Here is an 8,285-nt window from a genome sequence, read left to right on the forward strand (position 1 = left end):
TCACATTTATGGTCGGACTTGATGATCTAGTGGTACAGAGCACGTTTGGTAACCGAACGGTCGCGTGATTGAACGCCGGTCAGGCCTTTAAATTTTCCACTCTGCCTTTATCCTGGTCTTTACCTTTGATATGCCAGGAACGAAACGTGTTTCGTATTCCACGCTAAACTGTGAGTCTCCTTTTCCCGGTGGGTTTGCTGGGGCAGATTAAAGGGGTGCAAGTCGACGAAGTAGCTTCCAACTGTAAGACTGGAAGACTTGCACCAGGCACCTGAATATGACTCTTGGTGGAGTCCCAGCCCATCGTGCCAAATAATTATTATTTCTTTCTTTTCTCAGACGTTATCTATGGTCAAAAATGGAAAGTGACGCGGACTTTGATCAAGCGTGACTTCCTTTTAACTGTTAACTGTACGGTATATGTTACATTGCATTTAGGAACTTTCGGGTAATTGAACATGTATCAATAATTACAGATTTCTGTAGTTGTATATATACATTTGGATGTAGCTATATTGCGTTGATGTACTGGTGGATATTGTGTGGTATGACTCCTGTAGTTGATAGTATAACTGGTATAATGTCAACTTTATCCTGATGCCACATGTGCTTGACTTCCTCAGCCAGTTGGATGTATGTTTCAATTTTTTCTCCTGTTTTCTTCCGTATATTTGTTGTATTGGGTATGGATATTTCGATTAGTTGTGTTAATTTCTTCTTTTTATTGGTGAGTATGATGTCAGGTTTGTTATGTGGTGTTGTTTTATCTGTTATAATGGTTCTGTTCCAGTATCATTTGTATTCATCATTCTCCAGTACATTTTGTGGTGCATACTTGTATGTAGGAACGTGTTGTTTTATAAGTTTATGTTGTAAGGCAAGCTGTTGATGTATTATTTTTGCTACATTGTCATGTCTTCTGGGGTATTCTGTATTTGCTAGTATTGTACATCCGCTTGTGATGTGATCTGCTGTTTCTATTTGTTGTTTGCAAAGTCTGCATTTATCTGTTGTGGTATTGGGATCTTTAATAATATGCTTGCTGTAATATCTGGTGTTTATTGTTTGATCCTGTATTGCAATCATGAATCCTTCCGTCTCACTGTATATATTGCCTTTTCTTAGCCATGTGTTGGATGCGTCTTGATCGATGTGTGGCTGTATTAGATGATGCAGGTGCTTGCCATGTAGTGTTTTCTTTTTCCAATTTACTTTCTTCGTATCTGTTGATATTATGTGATCTAAAGGGTTGTAGAAGTGGTTATGAAATTGCAGTGGTGTAGCCGATGTATTTATATGAGTGATTGCCTTGTGTATTTTGCTAGTTTCTACTCGTTCTAGAAAGAATTTTCTTAAATTGTCTACCTGTCCATAATGTAGGTTTTTTATATAGATGAATCCCCTTCCTCCTTCCTGTCTGCTTAATCTGAATCTTTCTGTTGCTGAATGTATGTGATGTATTCTATATTTGTGGCATTGTGATCGTGTAAGTGTATTGAGTGTTTCTGGGTCTGTGTTACTCCATTCCACTACTCCAGATGAGTAGGTCAATATTGGTATAGCATAAGTATTTATAGCTTTTGTCTTGTTTTTTGCTGTCAATTCTGATTTTAGTATTTTTGTTAGTCTTTGTCTATATTTTTATTTTAGTTCTTCTTTAATATTTGTATTATCTATTCCTATTTTTCGTCTGTATCCTAGATATTTATAGGCATCTGTTTTTTCCATCGCTTCTATGCAGTCGCTGTGGTTATCCAATATGTAATCTTCCTGTTTAGTGTGTTTTCTCTTGACTATGCTATTTTTCTTACATTTGTCTGTTCCAAAAGCCATATTTATATCATTGCTGAATACTTCTGTTATCTTTAGTAATTGGTTGAGTTGTTGAATTGTTGCTGCCAGTAGTATCCATGTATAGCAAATGTGTGATTTTGTGTGGGTATGTTCCAGTAATATTATATCCATAATTTGTATTATTTAGCATGTTGGATTGTGGGTTCAGAGCAAGGCAGAACCAGAAAGGACTTAATGAGTCTCCTTGGTATATTACACACTTAATCTGTATTGGCTGTGATGTGATATTATCTGAATTTGTTTGGATATTGAGTGTGGTTTTCCAATTTTTCATTACTATGTTTAGGAACTGTATCAATTTAGGATCTACTTTGTATATTTCCAATATTTGTAGTAACCATGAGTGGGGTACACTATCAAAAGCTTTTCGGTAATCAATGTATGCATAGTGTAGCGACCTTTGTTTAGTTTTAGCTTGATATGTCACCTCTGCATCTATTATCAGTTGCTCTTTACATCCTCATGCTCCTTTGCAATAGCCTTTTTGCTCTTCATTTATAATTTTGTTCTGTGTTGTATGTGTAATTAATTTCTGTTTAATGATTGAAGTTAATATTTTGTATATTGTTGGTAGGCATGTTATGGGGCGATATTTAGCTGGGTTCGCTGTGTCTGCTTGATCTTTAGGTTTCAGATAAGTTATTCCTTGTGTAAGTGTATCAGGGAATGTGTATGGGTCTGAAATGAAACTGTTAAACAATTTAGTTAGATGTGAATGTGTTGAGGTGAACTTCTTTAGCCAGAAATGTGCTATTTTATCTTTTTCAGGGGTTTTCCAATTGTGAGTAGAATTAATTGCTTGGGTGACTTCATGTTGCAAAATTATCACTTCAGGCATTTGTGGTATCATCTTGTATGTGTCTGTTTCTGCTTGTATCCACCTGTTATGTTTTACCGGGTTTAACCATATGTTCCTCCAGAAGTGTTCCATGTCTGTTATGTTTGGTAGAGTGTCTATTTTAATGTGTGTGTTATCTATTGTCTGGTAAAATTTCTTTTGGTTTGTGTTAAATGTTTGGTTTTGTTTCCTTCTATTTTCACTTTTTTTTGTATCTTCTAAGTCGTTTGGCCAATGCTTGTAATTTCGGCTTCTTTTCATCTAATTGCTCTATCGCTTCTTGTTGTGAAATTTTACCTAACCTTTTTCGTTTTTTTCTGACATTTCATTTCTTATAAATTGTGTTAGCTGTCCGATGTCTTTTCTCAGTTTTTCTATTCTGATCTGTAGCCTGTGTTGCCATGCTGGTTTTATGGGTTTCTTCTGTGTGTTGGTTGGTTCTGATCTCTGCCTAGTGTGTATATTTATTGTAGTGAGTGCTCCTATATAAACCAGCGGTTGTAACTCTTCCATAGTTGTATATTCATTTATTTTGTTGTGTATGATTGTGTTGATAGTTTTTATTGTTGTTTCGACTTGTGGGTTATTTGGGGGTCTATGCAAGAATGGTCTAATGTTTGTATTTGTGTCTTTGTATTCTATATATGTCAGCTGAAATTTTTCTTCTATATCTAACATGTGTGTCACTTCGTGTTCTATTTGTGCTTGTTCTGGTGGCTGTCTTAAGATTTCGTTTTCCTCTGATTGTTTAATTGATGCATGTTGTTCGTTGTTTGTTTGCTATGGGATGTTTGAGTCAATTACTCTATTTTCTTCTTCTTCTGATTACACATTATTTTGTTCCAGTATTTGTTGTACTTGTTGTTTGATGTTTTCTAATTCTGACTGGGGTATACTGTTATTTTTTATTATTACACGGATCTGATCAGCTAGACGTTGTTCTGTTAAAAGTTTTAATTCTGGGTATCTGGTAATAAATGTTGTGTATACTTGTGATCTGTATCCAGTTGTGTTGGTTCCTAGGTTTGTTGCTTGGTAATAACAGAACATGTGGTGTCGATTAACTTCATCTGACCATCTCATCCTCTGTCTTTGTTTTCCTTCTATGGTGGTTGCAGGAAGCATATCCTGCAAAACACCTCTATTTGGATTTAAATCATTTTCCAGTTGGCTAGCAGTGTCATTACCATTGTGGGCGGGCATAGGGTTCAAGCGTCATCCCCAACCATGACGGCGCTTGTCCGAGGCTTCTTTAGTTCTGTACTGAACCAACTAATCACACTAAGAGGGGGGTTAGCCCTATTAGTGGTTTGTTCTTTTCGTCGCCTTTTACAACTGGCAGAACCTACCGGAGGCCTATTCTTTTCCCGGGCCTCCACGGGGTTTATTATTATTATTTCTTTCTTGTCTCAGACGTTATGTCTGGTTAAAAATGGAAGGTGACGCGGACCTTGATCAAGAGTCACTTCCTTTTAACTGTACGGTATATGTTATATTGCATTTAGGAACTTTCGGGTAATTGAACATGTATCAATAATTACAGATTTCTGTAGTTGTATATATACGTTTGGATGTAGCTGTATTGCGTTGATGTACTGGTGGATATTGTGTGGTATGACTCCTGTAGTTGATAGTATAATAGCTTTAATGTCAACTTTATCCTGATGCCACATGTCCTTGACTTCCTCAGCCAGTTGGATGTATTTTTCAATTTTTTCTCCTGTTTTCTTCCGTATATTTGTTGTATTTGGTATGGATATTTCGATTAGTTGTGTTAATTTCTTCTTTTTATTGGTGAGTATTTATTTTATTTATTTATTTATTTATTGTTCCATGGGACCACATTTAGGAGAAGTCTCCATGGTCATGGAACGAGTCAATACAAGAAATTATAACACGATTGTAGAAACAGATGAAATGAAATATAAGAAACATATTCAGGCGACAAGTCGTTAGTTTAAATAAAGAAAATCAAGAATGTAACACTGGAATTTGCTTAATTTTTTTGCCCACATCTCGTGGTCATGCGGTAGCGTTCTCGCTTCCCACGCCCAGGTTCCCGGGTTCGATTCCCGGCGGGGTCAGGGATTTTCTCTGCCTCGTGATGGCTGGGTGTTGTGTGCTGTCCTTAGGTTAGTTAGGTTTAAGTAGTTCTAAGTTCTAGGGGACTGATGACCATAGATGTTAAGTCCCATAGTGCTCAGAGCCATTTTGAACCATTTTTTTGCTTAATTTTTTAGCTCTTCCAGGAGCTCCTCGACAGAATAGAAGAGTGAGCCATGAGGAAACTCTTCAGTTTAGACTTAAAAGTGTTTGGGCTACTGCTAAGATTTTTGAGTTCTTGTGGTAGCTTATTGAAAATGGATGCAGCAGAATACTGCACTCCTTTCTGCACAAGAGTCAAGGAAGTGCATTCCACATGCAGATTTGATTTCTGCCTAGTATTAACTGAGTGAAAGCTGCTAACTCTTGGGAATAAGCTAATATTGCTAACAACAAACGACATTAAAGAAAATACATACTGTGAGGGCAATGTCAAAATTCCCAGACTATTGAATAGGGGTCGACAAGAGGTTTTCGAACTTACACCATACATAGCTCGAACAGCCCGTTTTTGAACCAAAAATACCCTTTTTGAATCAGAAGAATTACCCCAAAAAATAATACCATATGACATAAGCGTATGAAAATATGCGAAGTATACTACTTTTCGTGTTGAAATGTCACTTATTTCAGATACTGTTCTAATGGTAAATAAAGCGGCATTTAGTTTCTGAACAAGATCCTGAGCATGGGCTTTCCACAACAGCTTACTATCTATCCGTACGCCTGGGAACTTGAACTGTTCCGTCTCGCTTATAACATGCCCATTCTGTCTGATTAAAATGTCAGTTCTTGTTGAATTGTGAGTTAGAAACTGTAAAAACTGAGTCTTACTGTGATTTAGCATCAAAATATTTTCCACAAGCCACGAACTTATATCATGAACTACCTTATTTGATAATGTTTCAATATTACACACAAGATCCTTCACTACCAAGGTGGTGTCATCAGCAAACAGAAATATTTTTGAATCACCTGTAATACTAGAAGGCATATCATTTATATAAATAAGAAGCAGCAGTGGCCCCAGCACCGACCCTTGGGGAACGCCCCATTTAACAGTGCCCCATTGGGACTGAACATCATTACCACTCTCAATATTGCGGAGGATTACCTTCTGCTTTCTGTTCTTAAAGTAGGAGGCGAACCAATTGTAAGCTACTCCCCTTACTCCATAATGTTCCAACTTCTGCAGTAATATTTTGTGGTCAACACAGTCAAAAGCCTTCGTTAAATCAAAGAAAACACCTAACGTTCGCAACCTTTTATTTAATCCGTCCAAAACCTCACAGAGAAAAGAGACTATAGCATTTTCAGTTGTTAAGCCATTTCTAAAACCAAACTGTACATTTGACAGCAATTTATGTGAATTTAAATGCTGCAGTAACCTTGTATATACAACCCTCTCGATAACTTTAGCAAACACCGATGGCATAGAAATAGGTCTATAATTGTCAACATTATCCCTGTCTCCCTTTTTATAAAGTGGCTTCACTACCGAGTACTTTAATCGGTCAGGAAACCGACCACTCCAAAAGGAAAAGTTACAGATATGGCTAAGTACTGAGCTAACATACGTGGAACAATACTTCAGTATTCTGCTAGATACCCCGTCATATCCATGAGAGTTCTTGGTCTTTAGTGATTTAATTATTAACTCAATCTCCCTCTTGTCAGTATCATGGAGGAGCATTTCAGGTAACAGTCTCGGAACACTTTTTTCTAAGAGCGCTATATGATTCCCTGTTGGGACTAGGTTTCTATTTAGTTCACCTGCTATATTCAGAAAGTGATTATTAAGTACTGTACATATATGCGACTTATCAGTAATACGGACATCCCCACTACGCACTGATTCTATATTCTCGACCGGTCTCTGCAGACCAGCCACTTCCTTTACGACTGACCATATGGTTTTAATTTTATCCTGAAACTTAGCTATTCTATCTGCATACCACATACTTTTTGCCTTCCTAATAACTTTTTTAAGCACCTTACAATACTGTTTGTAATGGGCTGCTGCATTTAGATGTGACTGTTTCTAACGTTTTGATATAATTGCCACTTTGTTCTACAAGATATTCTTATCCCTTTAGTCAGCCACCCAGGCTGCCTGTTTGTGCTAGTACCCTGTTTTGAACGTTCTAACGGAAAGCAACTTTCAAAGAGCACGAGAAAAGTCTTGAGGAAAGCATTATATTTATCGTCTACTGTATCAGCACTATAAACATCTTGCCACTCTTGTTCCTTGATAAGGTTTACAAAAGTCTGTACAGCAACTGGATCAGCTTTCCTAAAAAGTTGGTAACTATATTTAACATGTGTTGCAGCACAAAAATCTTTTAGACTTAAAATTTGTGCATCATGATCTGAAAGGCCATTCACCTTTTTGCTAACAGAATGCCCTTCTAATAATGGCGAATGAACAAAAATATTGCCTATGGTTGTTCTACTGTTCCCTTGCACTCTCGTTGGAAAGAATACGGTTTGCATAAGATTATATGAATTAAGGAGGTCTACCAGCATCCTTTTCCTTGCACAATCACTTGTTGTTGTTGTTGTGGTCTTCAGTCCTGAGACTGGTTTGATGCAGCTCTCCATGCTACTCTATCCTGTGCAAGCTTCTTCATCTCCCAGTACCTACTGCAACCTACATCCTTCTGAATCTGCTTAGCGTATTCATCTCTTGGTCTCCCTCTACGATTTTTACCCTCCACGCTGCCCTCCAATGCTAAATTTGTGATCCCTTGATGCCTCAAAACATGTCCTACCAACCGATCCCTTCTTCTAGTCACGTTGTGCCACAAACTTCTCTTCTCCCCAATCCTATTCAATACCTCCTCATTAGTTACGTGATCTACCCACCTTATCTTCAGCATTCTTCTGTAGCACCACATTTCGAAAGCTTCTATTCTCTTCTTGTCCAAACTAGTTATCGTCCATGTCTCACTTCCATGCATGGCTACACTCCACACAAATACTTTCAGAAACGACTTCCTGACACCTAAATCTATACTCGATGTTAACAAATTTCTCTTCTTGAGAAACGCTTTCCTTGCCATTGCCAGTCTACATTTTATATCCTCTCTACTTCGACCATCATCGGTTATTTTACTCCCTAAGTAGCAAAACTCCTTTACTACTTTAAGTGTCTCATTTCCTAATCTAATTCCCTCAGCATCACCCGACTTAATTTGACTACATTCCATTAACCTCGTTTTGCTTTTGTTGATGTTCATCTTATATCCTCCTTTCAAGACACTGTCCATTCCGTTCAACTGCTCTTCCAAGTCCTTTGCTGTCTCTGACAGAATTACAATATCATCGGCGAACCTCAAAGTTTTTACTTCTTCTCCATGAATTTTAATACCTACTCCGAATTTTTCTTTTGTTTCCTTTACTGCTTGCTCAATATACAGATTGAATAACATCGGGGAGAGGCTACAACCCTGTCTCACACCTTTCCCAACCACTGCTTCCCTTTCATGCC

Source organism: Schistocerca nitens, chromosome 6, assembly GCF_023898315.1.
Source record: "Schistocerca nitens isolate TAMUIC-IGC-003100 chromosome 6, iqSchNite1.1, whole genome shotgun sequence".
Taxonomy (NCBI): domain Eukaryota; kingdom Metazoa; phylum Arthropoda; class Insecta; order Orthoptera; family Acrididae; genus Schistocerca; species Schistocerca nitens.